Below are 16,376 nucleotides of genomic sequence, written 5' to 3'. Positions count from 1 at the left end.
CGTAGAGAATACCGTGGTGCTCCGCCCGACGCCCCCCGCGGGACCACTGCACTCAACGCCCTCCTTGCTGAGAACATCAGCTGCCGACAGCTCCCACGGTCAGCTGAGGCGAGTCTCTGGCTGGGAATTGCTTCAGCTTAGTCACCATTTGTACTTCAAAGACTAGACAGACTAATATATTTGTGGATTCTCACTTCCAACTATAGGAATTTTCCTCCTCCACCCTCCAGCAAATACAAAAAGGGAGCCAGGCCTGGTGTTGCCTCTCTCGTGTGCTTTTGTGTTGCAGAGAGCAGAAGTTGAGAGGCACCCAGGGGTTAACACTCCCTTCCCCCATCTGGACTTCTGTGTCCAAGACCCATGACTCATTGAAGCGAATAGGCTGAAGGGTCCCAAGGCAAAGGAGTGGGGCTGGGCAGGGCATCTGGAAGCAGCCATATCAAAAGCAGCTGGTATCTCTTTCCAAAAGAGCCTGGAAAGGAGACAAAGTTTTACAGCCTCTTAAGAAGAAATACCAGAGTTGGCTCAGGGATGCTGAAGAGACCAAACATTAAGAGAGGCGGCCTTGCCAACAGTAGCCAAAGACGGCATGCAAATGCTTGACAGGGAACCAGGAAAGCATCCCGCCTTCAAGTGGACCGTGTAAGTTTGAACAGCGAGGACCTTGGTCACCATAAGGACGGGTTATAGACCAGAGGCCCTGCAGCCATCCCCGCTGCCCTGATCCTTGTGTACCTGCACGGAAATGGAACAATATTCCAAATAGGACTGAGATCTGATTTCTCACCCTCTAAAGAGTTAAAGCTCTCAGTCAGAAGAAATTTGGTTTGTTAAAACAAGACATTTCTTGCCCCCTGCGAGTGTGAATCAAAATTTTAACTGCTATAGAGGCAAATACAAGTCAGCCCGACAGCAGTATATAAATAAGACAGCTACCAATTGCCTTTTTTTTGCAGTGGTGCCAGCTCAGAGGTCATGATTAAAGCTCTCTGGAATCCATGGTTCAGGGAAGCGCGGTGGGTCACCTCTCCCAATACCCTGACAACAAACATTCCTCCTCTCTCCTTGCTCCTTATTTGTTTTGTGAACGATACCTTAAACTACCATCTCTGGGTCTGAGTTGACTTAAGTCCAGTTACACAAGTAGAGGCTCAGTGGGTCTTTCCTGCCCCCATGCGGAGTAGGGAAAAGGACTGGAGTGGCCCTCCTTCCCGAGAGCCCCTCATGAGAACGTTAGGAGAAGACAGAGTCTCAAATGCATGTGGCAACAACAAACCAATTTGCAGGTGTCTCAGAGAAAGGCTGGTTGGCTGCAGGAAAGGAGGAGGGGGTTTTGGAGAGAATAAGCCCCTTCCCAGCAAGCATGCTTGAGTAGTGGGACAGTCCTTCTTCTGTTGTTTATTTGCTCTCAAAAACATTGAAGGTCTATTTCAAGGCTTTCACAGCGGGTGCCTGTCTTCCTCACATGGTTGTCACCTGCTGTACTCCCCCCTCCTGCTAGCCCAAGTCACTGAGACAATTCAGGCTCCCCCCACCCATGACTCCCCCCTCCCCCTCTGTCTCCTGAACTCCGCTTCCTGGTGCCCCCATCTGCCTGTAATCGGTGGAGCATCCTTGTGGGGTGCTGGGGGAAACGCCCTGGGACGGAGCTCTCTGTCACCCCCCTTTCGTGACCCTGGAGGCATCTTAGGACAACAGTTCCCACACTGTCCAGCCACTCTATTCTAAGAAGAGTGTCATTGGGATCATTTAGACTCACCTTTCAGGAACTGGAAAGTCCGACTCCATATAAATCAAAATCTAATCTCACATGCAGCGGAAAGTCTCTCCCCTTCTCCCAGCTCAGGCCTGACCTGCAGCCTGAGACAGAAAGAGCGTGGTTGTCCCTTCGCGCCCCCTCTCCTCCCTCTATCTCTCTCTCCGGGTCCCCCTCCCTCCTCGAGAGTTGGAGTCAGCAAGAGGCCTGAGAGAAGGGGCACATTCTGACCTAACTGGGGCTGTTCCCCTTCACCAGCAACACCCTCCATGTGACTGAGGCTGCATGACCCCAGGGGGCCTCCATGTGGTACAATGCCCAGACAAGAAGGACGTCTCCCTGCTGACTTGCCCCTTCATTCACCCCATAGCTTTTCACAGCTGAGAGCCCTCACCTGGCCAGCCACCCTCTTCAACCAGATGCTCTGTTCCACAGCATCCACTTGGTCCACGGGAAACTCACCAATCCTTGGCAGGCTAAGCGGTGCAGAGGCAGGCAGCCCATAGCCCTGACAACACAGGCTGGCCCCACTCACCTCCATCTTCCAGATTTCCCCTGCAAGCAGTAGGTACCAGTCTATAAGCTCAAAATTCCTTCTCTCACCCAAGGTCTTGTGTCAAGTTCTCCCAAGAACTCCCCTCCATGCTCTGTTCTATGGGAAGCCCCAGAGCAGCCTCACAGCTTCAAGGCTCTTCTCTCTTGTCTTAGGAGAAGTGGGTGGGAGCGACTGGGGAGCACAGAAGTGTGGAGCGGGGAGCGAGGATCGTAGGATGACCTGGCCACCTCCGAGAAGGCCCTGCCTAGGTCTGGCAACTCCTTGGCCAGATCTGCAGACCGTGGGAGTGATTGGGTCATGTCGTTTTCAGCTTTGAGGCTTCTGTAGAAAATCTGAAACAAGAAAAGTTTTGCAAGTGATCCTGCTACATATTCATATTCCTAATCCTTCAAAGCCCCACGCCAACCCTCAGCCCTTCCAGGAAACCTTTCTGCTCTGACAACTCCGCCCTTCACCGAGAACTCCTTTTTTCTGGAACATTCCATGCCCTTAATGTCAGAACAACACATTCTGAAGAGTAAATATATTCTGTCTCATGTTGGTCTCTTGTTGTTCTTCCATGTTGGTCCCAATAGCATGGCAGACTTTTTGAAGGTAGAGACTACGCTTTATACTTATTTTGTATCCCCTATGGCTTTTACCAGTTAGCTGCCAACATAAAGGTGTTCAATACATATTTGAAGTGAGTTGAATTGAATTTTCAATCAGACACCCACTGGATGGAGACAGCTTTGGTGTGGTTAGGGGTGCAGTGTGCAGAGCACAATGTTTCTTTCTGAAATTTACATGTTGTAAAATTGAACAGGAACATTGTAAAAACAACATATGCGGCTGCTCCTTGGATTCAGATAATGTTGTTTATACATCTCGGAGAATAACAACCTGGGCTCAGGATCCAAGGTATTGGAACCATGTGCATAGACAGCCCTGGGCATTGAGACTGTGAGAGGGGAGTGATGGAGAGAGCTGGGATACGCACTCCTTTCCCACCTCATCTTAAACCCACTCCCACCCACGTTTAGTGGCTAGACAGGGAGTGGTGGAGACTCAGATAGGGCAGGAAATTCCTGTGGGACCAGGTTGCATGGGTTAGACAGGCATGCCCCCTTCTCTTCTCTTCTCTCTTCTCCTGTCCTTTCTTCTCCTCCCTCTCTCTCACGCACACAGCGGCTTGCACAGGCTCACAGTGCAGTAAGAGGGAGTTACCCACCAAAATGCAAGTAAACAATAGGGCCTGAGCTAGCTCCCCTGTTCCCTAACCTTTGCACACTTTCTTCACCGACAGGGAATTTTTTTCAAGAAAGATTGCAATACTGTTCAACGCATCCAAGTGTGCTTCAATGCTTGTAACTTTAACCTGTCTATCTTGGATTAGTAAAAGAGGAACCCACGGTCTTGGGCTCCACCCACTAACAAATTCAGAAACACTTTCATAACATTAACAGCCAAAATGACATGACTGCAGCCTCACAGGTGAGAGCAGAAAATCCAGATTTAATGCATTCTACCCCTTTCCTATATAGCCATGGAAACCCTAAGGTGTGTGCTATCGTTTGCTTCCGAAGCTGGTGGAGTTCAGGGTCCTCAGCCTCACAGGCATTCCATCTCTTCCCTTGAACCTGGGAACACATCTGCATTTCACCTGCTCGCCTGCTCTTCCAACCCTGCAAGGTGACAGTGGCCATGATGTCCTGGACCTATTGGGGTAGGAGGTCTTGCTAACGCTGCCAATCAGGTGTCTTCCCCTAACTGCCCTCCTAAAACTTCTGCCAGGATTCTGAAAGTTACTTTGGGGTGATAACGATACAGTATGAAAGTTAAATTAATTTAGTAGCTGCTGTGAATCATTCATACTTGACCTGTCATTCTTAAATAGTAGCCAAAACAAGTAAGGCCATAAAAAGCTTTGGGAGCTCTCCTGACCACACTTTGAGTCCAGTTTGCATCCTCCGGTCCTACAAAGAAGGGCTCTAAGAGTCGAGGTATTTGGGGGTGCGTGAGTTTTATCTCTGCTTGGTCCTGTGGCTGATGACATTGTATTCCCAATGTAATGATTCTTTTCATGTGACAAGGAGTTGGAGACAGGGATGCTGAGCAAAGGAGCCCATATATTCACCATAACTTGCATTACTACAATGAATTGCTACATTACTCACCCTTGCACTGGACATTAATCACAAAAACAAAACTGCAGAGCCAGGGAGTTAGAGAGGCTGTGCTATTTCAACCTGCACCCTGTGCCAGGAGCATGCAGCTACAGTGAAGGGCTGCAAAGCTCCCCTTTCCCACCTGCTTTTAAACGATAATCTCCCGTGGTTTGTGAGGGAAAGTCACAGCAGGGATTGAGACAGAGATGGACTCTTAGTGTCTGTGAGGGCCACCTGTCAGCCAAGGACTCGCCAGTCTCCTGTGGGTCCCAGTGCTTGCCATTCAACTTACCTGTACCGGCTCATGCCTCATTTTGCCGAACTCTTAAGAACATGAAATAGTTAAAATATCCATACTTTGGAATATTACATATCTGGGAAAAAAAGAGAGACAAACTTGTTTATTTTATGTCACCGAAAGAGGTAAATTATTAAGGTAAAAAGCAAGTTGCCAGACTTCCCTGGTGGCGCAGTGGTTGAGAATCCGCCTGCCAATGCAGGGGACACGGGTTTGAGCCCTGGTCCGGGAAGATCCCACATGCTGCGGAGCAGCTAAGCCCGTGTGCCACAACTACTGAAGCCCGTGTGCCACAACTACTGAAGCCCGCATGCCTAGAGCCCGTGCTCCACAGCAAAGAGAAGCCACCGCAATGAGAAGCTCGCGCACTGCCACAAAGAGTCTAGAGAAAGCCCGTGTGCGGCAACGAAGACCCAACACAGCCAAAAATAAATTAATTTTAAAAAGTAAGTTGCCAAGAGATATATAAATACAATCTAATTTGTCTATGTATATGTTTAAACAAATATATATTCTATTTGCCACCAGCTTATGGGAGACGGGCTTAAATTTGAATCTAAGTAGACTTACAGAAGATGAAAACATAAATATATCAAGAATAACTGAGCTTGGGACTAGGATATCCCTTTAGTGTGACTTCCTGAATTGCCTCCCCAGCCCCAGTTGTGCCACAGTTCTGGGATCTTATTTAAGTCAGGGAAATGAAGTGGGGAAAGGGGTGGAAGTTGGTCATCAGGCACCTGTCCACACTGACTCCACACGCCATCAATGTTCTTGCAGTCGTGGTCCCTTCGGCTCCAGAGACTTGCTATTCCAAGGGCAAGGGACCCTTTGCCCTGAATCCCCATCCTTCTGTCCTGGCACATCTTGCAGTCCCTTCTCTCTGGTTCTTTCCAAACCCCTACCTCTCTGCTGGGGAACAGGGCCTGGTTTCCCAGTGCTCTAGCACAAATCCCTCCCCCACCTCCTTTTTGGTCTGAAGAAAAATCTTTCCCTTAGAAGTAAACTATTATATAAAGACAGTGCAAAGTTAAAAAGAAAAAGTATGGAGACTATCCCACCCCCCAGTTAAAGGCAAACAATGGTACTTTGCTCTTGCTTTACCTAGATCATCTTCAAAAACTATAAAAATGTAATAGACAACTTAAAAAAACTGACTTTTAATAGATGTTCAAAAACTTGTCAGTGTTTGAAAAAAATGCTTAAACAAAGGAAAATGTATTTTATATCAAACAAGTTTGAAGAGCCCTGTATTGCAGCATTCTGCAAAATAAACAGAACAAAAAGTTGGTCTTGTTTTGTTTTATTTTTTTAAAAATACTTTTATAATTTTTTAAATGTTAATTTCTTATAAAATGAGATAGAGTTTACATACCATAAAATTCACCCATTTTATAATTTTCAATAAAGTTACCAAATTGTTCTACCATCACCACAATCCAGTTCTGGATTTCCATCACCCCAGTAAGATTCCTTGGAACATTTGCAATCACTCCCAGTTGCCACTTTCAGCTCTAGGCAACCCCAGAACTCCCCCCAGAAGTACACCCGTTCTTTTATTTTCTTCTACTGCCTCTGTAAACTCTCCAGGTTCTACCAGAGGCTTGGGTTTTGACAACAAAAACCAGGAATTCTGCAACTTGCCACTCATCTAAGATATTGAGAACTAACCTGACAAATTGCTTGAATGGCAGAGAAGAAAGGAGAAAACAAGTAAAGAAAAAAAAATATTTATTTTTGTGAGTGCTTACGGGACTAAAATTAGGGGAAGGATGAAAGGTTATTTTGACTTCTTGATCTATGTGCTTCTTGGATTAATTTTAAACTTAAAAAATAAAGAATATAAAATATGGTGTTTTTTTACTAAGAATGAAAAAGTATCCCCTGTTTCTATTGGAATAGTCAGGAAAGTGAGTATTCTATTATTTTTTAAAGCTTGATTGATGTATTTTTAAGGGAATAATTATTTTCCTAAAATTATTCTCATGAGAAGTAAAAACAAAAAACCTACAAGCATGATAGAAAATCATAGGAGAATTTGGAAATTGCAAATTTAAAAAAAGGTCTTCAGAAACTACAGAAATCTCTTTATGTTCATTACATCTATGAAAGAATATGAATTTGGGGATGTCATTTGTTGCTGGGGTCCCTTTCCTCAAAGCTTGCTATTTCCAAAGCACGGGTAGTAATGCCAATCACCATTGTGTGGCAAAGCCTGAGTAGTTGTCATACACCAAGCACTGTTTAAAGCTCTTAACATATGAGTTTATTTAATCCTCCCAATAACTTTAAGAGATGGGTGTTATAATTATCATCATTTTACAGTTTAGAAAAATTATTATAATTAATCCCTGAAGTTTTCCATGCTGAGCTGGAGCTTCAGCACCATCTGGGTGGACAGCATCCTCCCTCCCCCCGCCACCCCCCCGCACACAGTCCTTTGCCTGCCTCCACCTTGAAATCTGTTATTTTCTAACGGGGAAAGGGGGGAATGATTGAGAAAGAGAAGGAGAAGGAGGGGAGAAAGAAGAGATAATTTGGGGATAAAGTTTGCCTGAGGAAGGTTGCTGGTGGCTGCCCACACATGGTCCCTCAGACTGGTACTGAGTTATATTTATTGGAAGGTGAAGCCCAGATGCTGGAGGACCTGATGTAACCGGAGTCTTTCTGGGGGGCTCCGGGCACCAGCAGAATAGGAAACCGGTGACTCAGCCTCAAGGGAAGCTTTTCTCTTTTCACCTGAACACATGGCCCAGCCCTAGTGCTTTCAAGACCACTGAGAATCAGTGCAGAGAAAGGTGAGCCTAGGAGCTGTGTCCCGGAGACTTCAGATCTGATGTTTTATGGGTACCCTGAAGGAGACCTCTGTTCGTGTGGTACAAAACAAAGGCTCCAATGCACAGAAGAAGAGATCCTCTGTGAACAGGAGGTGAGCACTATTGATGTGGCTCCTCTGCAGTCTGGTAAGGATGACATTTGAACTACTGTCTTTACCTTCAGTTCTGAGCTCCACTCTGTAAGCAGAATATTGAAAACAGGAGTATGAAAACCGGAGTGTGGAAAACTGTTAGAGGTGACCAAGCTGAGAGAATATCCAATTGAGAGACAACCAAAGGCACTTGGGACCTTCAACCTAGAAAAGAGAAGAGCTGGTAACTCTCTGTTAATAGTTAAAGGGCTGGGTGGAAAATGAATTTAGTGTTGTTACCAACTCCAGAGAAGAAATGGGGTCTTTGGAAGAATTTATGAGAAGACAGTTTTCAACTCAGGATGAAAAAATTAGTTATAATAATTCCAGCTGTCCAAAAAAGGAATAGGCTGCCCATCCCTGGCTGTGTTGAAACCAAAAGAAAATAGCTCTATGTCCGTGATGACCTAGATGTGATTACACATTGTCTGTGAGATGGATTGGATAACTGACCTCTGTTTCCAATGCTGGATTTCAAATCTGAATATGTCAAAATCATTTTTCCTGATTCTTAAAGATTCTGATTCAGGGTTTTGTCTTTTCCTATCTATCGAAGCCATTGATTACATCGATCCTTAAAATCCCTCCACATAGACTAAGCATAATGAAGAATAGGGTGTTATCACAAAGAGAGCCCTGAAACTGACAATTAATAATCCGGGTTTTGCTTCAAAGTGTTCCACAGAGTTACTATGTGAACTTGAGAAAATCACTTGGGTTTTCTGAGCATCAGTTTCTTCATCTATAAAATGGGTATCATTGTTAAGAAAACTCCTCAGGAATAGATCAAATGAAGTCCCAGCCATTGGAGCATTCTGAGTGTTCCCCAAAAGGCAGCACTAGCCTTTGGCAAGTTGGGGAGACAGGTCCCCCCTTGGTGCTCTCACTTGTTTCTTTCCACAGTCATTTCCACACTTCATTTAAGTCTTTCCTCCCAGAATCCTACACCCGGTTGCCTCCGTTTTTCCCTTAAAACAGAGGAAAACAATCTGGAAACAAATCCTTCAGAGAAAGACATTAGAGACTTTAGCGTGATTATCCTTGTAGAAAAGTTAAGATTAAAAAACAAACAAACAAACATTCTTAAGAGAAGACAATGCTGAACTGAACCCAGTGACTGGGATCGCAAACTCCATCGCACCCAAATATAGGGCTTTAGATTTGGATAGAGGAATTTTCCCAGCACGGCTCAAATCATCCAGGTAGGTAGCTTAAAAATAAAATAATGTGGAGCCCAGAGATTTTTATTTTCTTCCTCACCGAAGGGACAGCCCATCTGAAGCCCGTTCCCCACCCCAAGTGTTTGTGATTGCTTTCTGGTAAGATGATGTCATCTATTCGCTGTGGACACCTGCCCTTACAGGCAGTGGAACTTAATGCAGCGTCACATTCACTGTGGAGGAAAAAGAGTCCTAAGAGCCAGAAGACTGAGCTCGGTTGGAATGTCAAGCACACCAGTTTCTGGTGGCATGACCCTAGGCAAGTTCCATAATTTCTCGAACCCTGTCTTCTTCTCTTTGTGAGATGGAAGTGACATTATATGAGGATTAAAGTACCAGACTAATGGTTAAGCACTTACCAGATTCACTCAACAATAGGTACTGACTAAGGATTGTGGTTGGTGTCTGACACTCTGGGGTTCTGTGCTATCATTAATTGCCAAAATAACAGTATTTTATTGGTGACATGCCAAAAACTTTAATTTTTTTTATTAAAAAAATTAATCTGCAAAGTGATATAGGGCATTAAATTTTTAATTTGAATAATTTAGAAAGCATTTTTCTTTCCCTCTGTAAGTAGAAGAAAATGACAATAAGCAAAGCAAAAGTTCTATTGCAAAAAGTCCCACCCTGGACCAAAGACTTGCTATATTAACGGAATATGTACATGATGGTGTTAAAATGACCCAATCAGAAAATTGGTGGAAGATCTAAATAGACATTTCTCCAAAGAATACATACAGATGGTCAAGAGGCACATGAAAAAATGCTCAACATCACCAATTATTAGAGAAATGCAGATCAAAACTACGAGTTATCACCTTACACTGGTCAGGATGGCCATCATCAAAAAATCTACAAACAGTAAATGCTGGAGAGGGTGTGGAGAAAAGGGAACCCTCCTACACTGTTGGTGGGAATGTAAATTGATAGAACCATTATGGAGAACAGTACGGAGGTTCCTTAAGAAACTAAAAATAGAGCTACCGTATGATCCAGCAATCCCACGCCTGGGCATATATCTGAGAAAACTATAATTTGGAAAGCTGCATGCACCTCTATGTTCATGGCAGCACTATTCACAATAGCCAAGGCAAGAAACAACCTAAATGTCCATTGGCAGAGGAATGGATAAAGGAGATGTGGTACATATATACAATGGAATGTTACTCAGCCATAAAAAAGAATGAAATAATGCCATCTGCAGCAACATGGGTGGACCTAGAGATTGTCATACTGAGTAAAGTAAGACAGAGAGAGACAAACATCATATGATGTTGCTTATATGTGGAGTCTAAAAACATGGTACAAATGAGCTTATTTACAGAACAGAAACAGAGTCACGGATGTAAAGGACAAACTTACAGTTGCCGGGGGGAAAGGGGGAGGAGGGATAATTTGGGAGATTGAGATTGACATATACACACTACTATGTATAAATTAGATAACTAATAAGGACCTACTGTATAGCACAGGGAACTCTACTCAGTACTCTGTAATGACCTATATGTGAAAAGAATCTAAAAAAAGAGTAGATATACGTATATGTAAAACTGATTCACTTAGCTGTAAGCAGAAACTAGCATGACATTGTAAATCAACTATACATCAATAAAAAAATTAATTTAAAAAATGGATACAGTTTTTAAATGTAAGTGGAAACTGAAGTGGAAACTCCTCTGAACATGATGATGTAAATAAAACAAGGAAAAGCCAGCGTAGCCCTCTTGGAAACGAACTTCAGCTTGGTAGAAATTAAAAAGAGTATATTTCCTAAACAAGAAAAATTCAAAAAAGATATCAACATGTTTAATGAAGGGAAGAAATTCTTCGAAGATGAAGAATCAGAAGAAAATATCTGGAGTTAGCTTGTAACTATTTCCTCTCCACTCTCCCACCCACTGGAGTGTCAAAAGGGCCATTCATCAGCTGGAAAATTCTGCAAAAAACTCACTTGTCAATGACTCAATGATGACACAATGATTACACTTCTTTTTTTAAGATGTTACTTTTTAAAAATATTTTAATCATTTAATTTTTAATTATAAAATTAAATTTTCTTACTTTGTATTTTTGTTTCCTTTTTAATACTAATTCTGGTTCCTTTTCAATACAACTTCATTGCATTCATTTTATCTGCTAATAAATTAGAATGGAAATGTTTATTATTTACATTTATTGTATTTATACTTTATGTTTTATAATATATTTACATATTTGAAACCATTTACATATTTGGTTTTAAAGATATTTTGTATTTTCTGAATTCTGAGTATTTTTATATAACATGATGTTAAAGATATTTAACAATTACATAAAATGAAGATTGCGATCCTCGTGTTGATCTTCCATCTTGGTGTTACATCATTATTATCTGCCTTTATGCGCCAGGCACTGTGTAAATACGGGAAGACAAGAATGAGCAACACTCTTAAGAGACATACGCTGTGAACACATGGTCAGTTTCTTCTTCTTTCTCAGACTTTCAAAAATATATATAAATTACTGTCAATTGAGACTTAAAGGTTATTATAAGAATTATCCCAGGGCTTCCCTGGTGGTGCAGTGGTTGAGAGTCCGCCTGCCGATGCAGGGGACACGGGTTCGTGCCCCGGTCCGAGAAGATCCCACATGCCGCGGAGCGGCTGGGCCCGTGAGCCATGGCCGCTGGGCCTGCGTGTCCGGAGCCTGTGCTCCGCAACGGGAGAGGCCAGAACAGTGAGAGGCCCACGTACCACAAAAAAAAAAAAAAAAAAAAAAAAGAATTATCCCAATCGATGTGCTCTGCAGAGCCATGGGCAGGTTTCAGATGTGTGGTCCCCTTTCTCCCCACTGCAAACATCTCATGTTTTCTGGTTTTTGAGGTGGTGTTGAAAAGCACTGGATTCTTCCAAAATTATCTGTTTTTCTTTTCAATTATGAATAGGTAGCTGGCATTGGAACAATTAGGAGATCTTAAGAGAGTAACATTTAAGAGATCTTGGTGAAATTCATAGAAAAAGGCATGCTGGAAACACCAGGGTTACCAATGGAGAGAGAAGACAAGAGAAGAGATGCTGAATCTCCTTGGCAATCAGAGCTAGAGGTGATCATCAGGTGGACAGTTTTCATACATTTGGATTTGTATTTTTTTTTCCCTTGGGAGAGTGACTCTGGTTATCCAGCAAAATGGTTTGGATAGTTTAAGGAGAAAGCAGCATAAAGGAATGTAGATGATAAGGGGTAAAGCACGAAGTGGAGGTGGAAATCAGAGGCACATTGAAAGGAGTCTTTAGATCACTTTTTCATTAAAGCTTCTGATTATTTTCCCAGTTTATAACAAGTGCAACAACAACAAATAGACACAAAAAATCCAACAACAATGCTGCAAAGAGCATGTAACACCAAACCAAATGGACCTCAGCCCATTCCTAACTCTGCAGACAGGAGTCACCCCCTCCCCATGAAACATTAAGTTTAGTAAAACAACAAAGAAGCAGAAGAACTAACTATGAAAAGAGGATTAAGGAAAAATATAAATTAAAGAATTTTAAATGCATTTCTATTTTTTTTCCAGCAATTATAGTAACATCAATGAGATCCACGGACTGCTTCCCAGATTATTTAACAAGCAGGGTTGGAGAATTTTCTTTAATTAATAAAAAAGAATGGTTTTTAATCAACATATCAAAGTGGAGATATAAATAAGTACTAGAACACCTATTTTCTTTGAATTTAAACATTAATCTCTTTAAACGTAATTCTACATTATTTGTTATCTTGGACACGTTATTTTGTAGGGAAAAATATAAACACCTCAAATTATCATGAATTCTAAATCTGATCAGATCTAAATTCATGGAATTGCAACCACACACCCCAGACTTGGACTTGAACCCAATCGCACCTCAGATGGGAGGCGGAGCCACACTCTCTGGCTTAGGAGGGGACTCGAACCCACAGTCTCCCAGTTGAAACCACACACCTGGTCTCAGGACTTAATGAAGCTCAGCTTCTTTATGTCTCAGCGCAGAAGAAATTCAGCAAGAGGCACAGTGATAGGCAAGGAGTAGATTTATTAACATCCTTCGTAAAGATGTTGCAGGAAAATGGGGCCCAAGAGGATGGTCATGTCCCCGGTCTCGGGTGAGTCCCTGGGGTGGGCCACCAAGTGAGGGTCCTTGGCTTCTCACAGGAAAGAATTCAAGAGCGAGCCATAGTAAAGTGAAAGCAGAGATACATGTTATCCATGGGCAACAGTGACCTTAGGAGAAACACAGTCCCCAGAGTGTGGGCCTTCTCAGAAGGTGAGAGTGCCCGAGGTGTTGGGGGCGGTTAGTTTTTATGGGCTGGGTAATTTCATGGACTAATGAATGGAAGGATTATTCCAACGATTCTGGAGAAGGGGCGGAGATTTCCAGGAATTGGGGCACCACCCACTTTTTGGCTTTTTATGATTGGCCTCATGGCGCCTGTGGGTGTGTCACTTAGCTAATTGTATTACAATGAGCATATAATGAGGCTCAAGGTCCACTGGAAGTCAAATCTTCTGCCATCATGGGCCTAATGGATTCTAACCAGTTTTTGCCATATCCTCAATGGTTCTGTCATTTTTTTAAAGGTTGTGCCCTGCTCCCTTCCCTCCTGTCTCAGAATCAATACCAAAAACCTCCTTTACTAAATGTGGTTCCAAAAGAGTTTACTGATATCATGAGATTAAGGTTGTTTTTATATCCTAGCAACACAAGGAGATACACTGTGATCCAAGCCCATATAAACAAAATCTTCTTTTCACTCATTCAATAAGCCAATATTTTTTGAGCACCTACTATGTGACAGGACCTTCACGGGGTTTACATTTTACCTGGAGAAACAAACAATAACAAGTCAGGGATTAAATATATAGTATATCAAATAGTGATACATTCTGTGGAGAAAAGTAAAGGGTTAACATTTTTAATCTATAATAGAATGATTGGGGAAGGAAGACCTCATTCATAAAGTGACATTTAAGCAGAAGCCTGAAGGAGATGAGGGAACAAGATATATGAAAAGCATGTAGTGCAACTGCCTTCCCGCAGGTGCAAGGGCCATGAGGCAGAGTGGGCTGGATTTATTTAAGGAAGCTAATGTGGCTGAGGAAGTATGCAGTGGACATGAACACTCACTGCCCAGGGGACCAGCAGACAGCCTCTAGTAGTCAGCTCCTTCAAGGTGTGCCTCAGCTACAGAGAGCAACCTTGCACCAGGTCCCTTCTCATGGCAGTACTCATCCAATGGCTGGTGAGGCAGGTATAAAGGTGCAGCTATTTGGGCCTCACGAGAGGCACCTCCAGCAGGCCATGTATTCTCCCAACCTCCTTGAAGTGTTCCCTGCAGCTTTGCTGGGCTGCTTCACATTTTGACTTCTCTCTCTTTTCCCCATCCTACTTCAGCTCACTTCTTTCCACAGGTGTTAAGCCCTAATGAATAGCCAGACCAACTCTGTCTCCAGTGTCTGCTTCTGGAAAACCCAGCCTGCCACAAAGAGTGAGCCAGGGAAAGGGTAGCTGGAGAGAAGTTCAGGAAGTTATCTGGGACCTTGACTTTTGTTTTTACTGAGTGAGACGAGGGCTTTGTGGTGTTTGGAGCAGAGAGCTGGCTTGGTCTGACTTTTCAAAAGGATCCCCTGGCTGCTATATTGTAGAGAGAATGGAAGATGACACGGATAGAATTAGGGAGGGGATAACCCAATCCAGGCGAGAAATGATGGCTTGCACCAGGCAGCAGTGATGGGAAAGGGGCTTGTGAGAAACGGTGGGACTTGGGGTATATTTTGAAGAAAAAGTCTTCAGGACTCACTGATGAAGTGGATGTGCGTGGGAGGGAAAAGTCAAAGGGGACTCCTCTGTTTTGGACTGAGCAACTGGAGAAACAGAGCTGCACGTCTGCGGACAGGATTACAAGTTTGATTTTGGACTTGTGACAGTTGAAATGCCTTTTGGACATCCAAGAATCTAGACTTCTGCAAGAAGTCTGAAATGGAAATATAATTTTAGGAATTGTCAGCATATGAATACTATTTAAAGCCATTAGTTGGAGGGAGAGTGGGTGTAGAAAGAGGAAAAAAGACATCCAACGACAAAACCCTGGGACAGTCATCACATTTCACTGTCCCCTTGTGGTCCCAACACCCTTCTCATTACTGTAACAACCACCCCTGCGATAAGCAGGGATGCTAACAGGAGAAACAGGAGGGTTACATAGTCAATGGGGCCTTCATCTCAATTCTGAGATGCTTATTGTCATAAGCTTTATATTATCTTTCTCTTGAGCTGTCAGTATGGAAAAAATCCATGATTTCTAGCTTTTACTGGACATCTTGGACCTCCTGATGTCCCACTTTGACAGATCAACCAAATGCTCAAAGCACGTAATCAAACTAGGGAAGCTAGGGAAGGTAAGGAGGAAACTTAGTAAGACAAAAGGAACTGCAGGTCAACATTCTGTTTACCAAATGAGAAAATTCAGGGGGACAGATGGCTGCAACTGTACCTGATGCCGGGAAGCAAAGGGCAGCATTATGAAGGAACACAGCTTGACTCTGGATCCAAGGTACTTCTCCTTAAAGCAGCATACCCAGAATAGATCCCCTAATCTTGATTAAAACAACTTGTATCAATCAGGTCACAGTTCAGTTTTGGTTGTCACTAGCAAAGCTTAATTAGTAGATCACCTGGAAATGACGCAACTTTTAATGAGCAAGCAATTAACATTTAGAAAAGTGATCATCGAGCTCTGAAAATCCATTTTTTACACTTATTCATAAAAATAAATTTATAAAAACATAGCCAAGAAGACTGATGGTAGATACACAATTTGTTAAAATTTTATTTTATATTATAGTTGATTTATAATGTTGTGTTCGTTTCAGGTGCACAGCAAAGTGATTCATTTATACATATACATATATCTATTCTTTTTCAAATTCTTTTCCCATACATGAAAATCCATTTTAATTCAAAGAGAAAAGTATGAATCATACATATACATGTAAGTTTTTAATAGAAATCTTTCTTTTTCTGATTATGCCTGCATTGGAAAGACAGCTAAAAGCCAGAGGTAAAAAGCACATGCAAAACAAGTAAAAGAGTTTCTTTAGTTCAGTGCTTTTCAAACATAATATGCAGATGAATTATGTAGAATCTCGTTAAATTGTTAAATTATGTAGAATCTCGTTAAATTGTTAAATTCCTTCTGATTCAGTAGGATCTGGAGCAGGGTCTGGATCTCTGCGTTTTTAACAAAGCTCCCAGGTGTGATGCTGCCTCTGGTCCACAAACCACGCCTCCGGTAGCTAGGCTTTAATTAACATCATCTGATAAGAGGTTCAATTGACCATGTGGCAGAAGAAAGCTCTCCCTGCAGACACAAGCTCGCTGGGAGATCTTAAATATAGGGACACATTCACAG

At 42.8% G+C, this 16,376-nt stretch overlaps 1 long non-coding RNA gene across 2 annotated transcripts in view; it reads right to left on the bottom strand.

Moving 5' to 3' along the window:
- The window catches only part of LOC111183385 (uncharacterized), a 125,912-nt gene that overhangs the window by 32,687 nt on the left and 76,849 nt on the right, over positions 1-16,376 (bottom strand). For both annotated transcript variants that reach the window (XR_016394181.1, XR_016394182.1), the window contains exons 2-3: positions 4,752-4,833; positions 1,760-2,644 (exon numbers count right to left, since the gene is read on the bottom strand). This is a non-coding gene — a long non-coding RNA (uncharacterized LOC111183385). The remainder of the gene's footprint in view (positions 1-1,759; positions 2,645-4,751; positions 4,834-16,376) is intronic.

The sequence above is a fragment of the Delphinapterus leucas genome, chromosome 8 (genome assembly GCF_059928025.1).
Source record: "Delphinapterus leucas isolate spDelLeu-1000000601 "Yukka" chromosome 8, BTC_Dleu_Yukka2, whole genome shotgun sequence".
In the NCBI taxonomy this organism is placed as follows: domain Eukaryota; kingdom Metazoa; phylum Chordata; class Mammalia; order Artiodactyla; family Monodontidae; genus Delphinapterus; species Delphinapterus leucas.
Note: the sequence above shows the minus strand (reverse complement) of the source record. Positions and strands in the feature narration are given on the sequence as shown.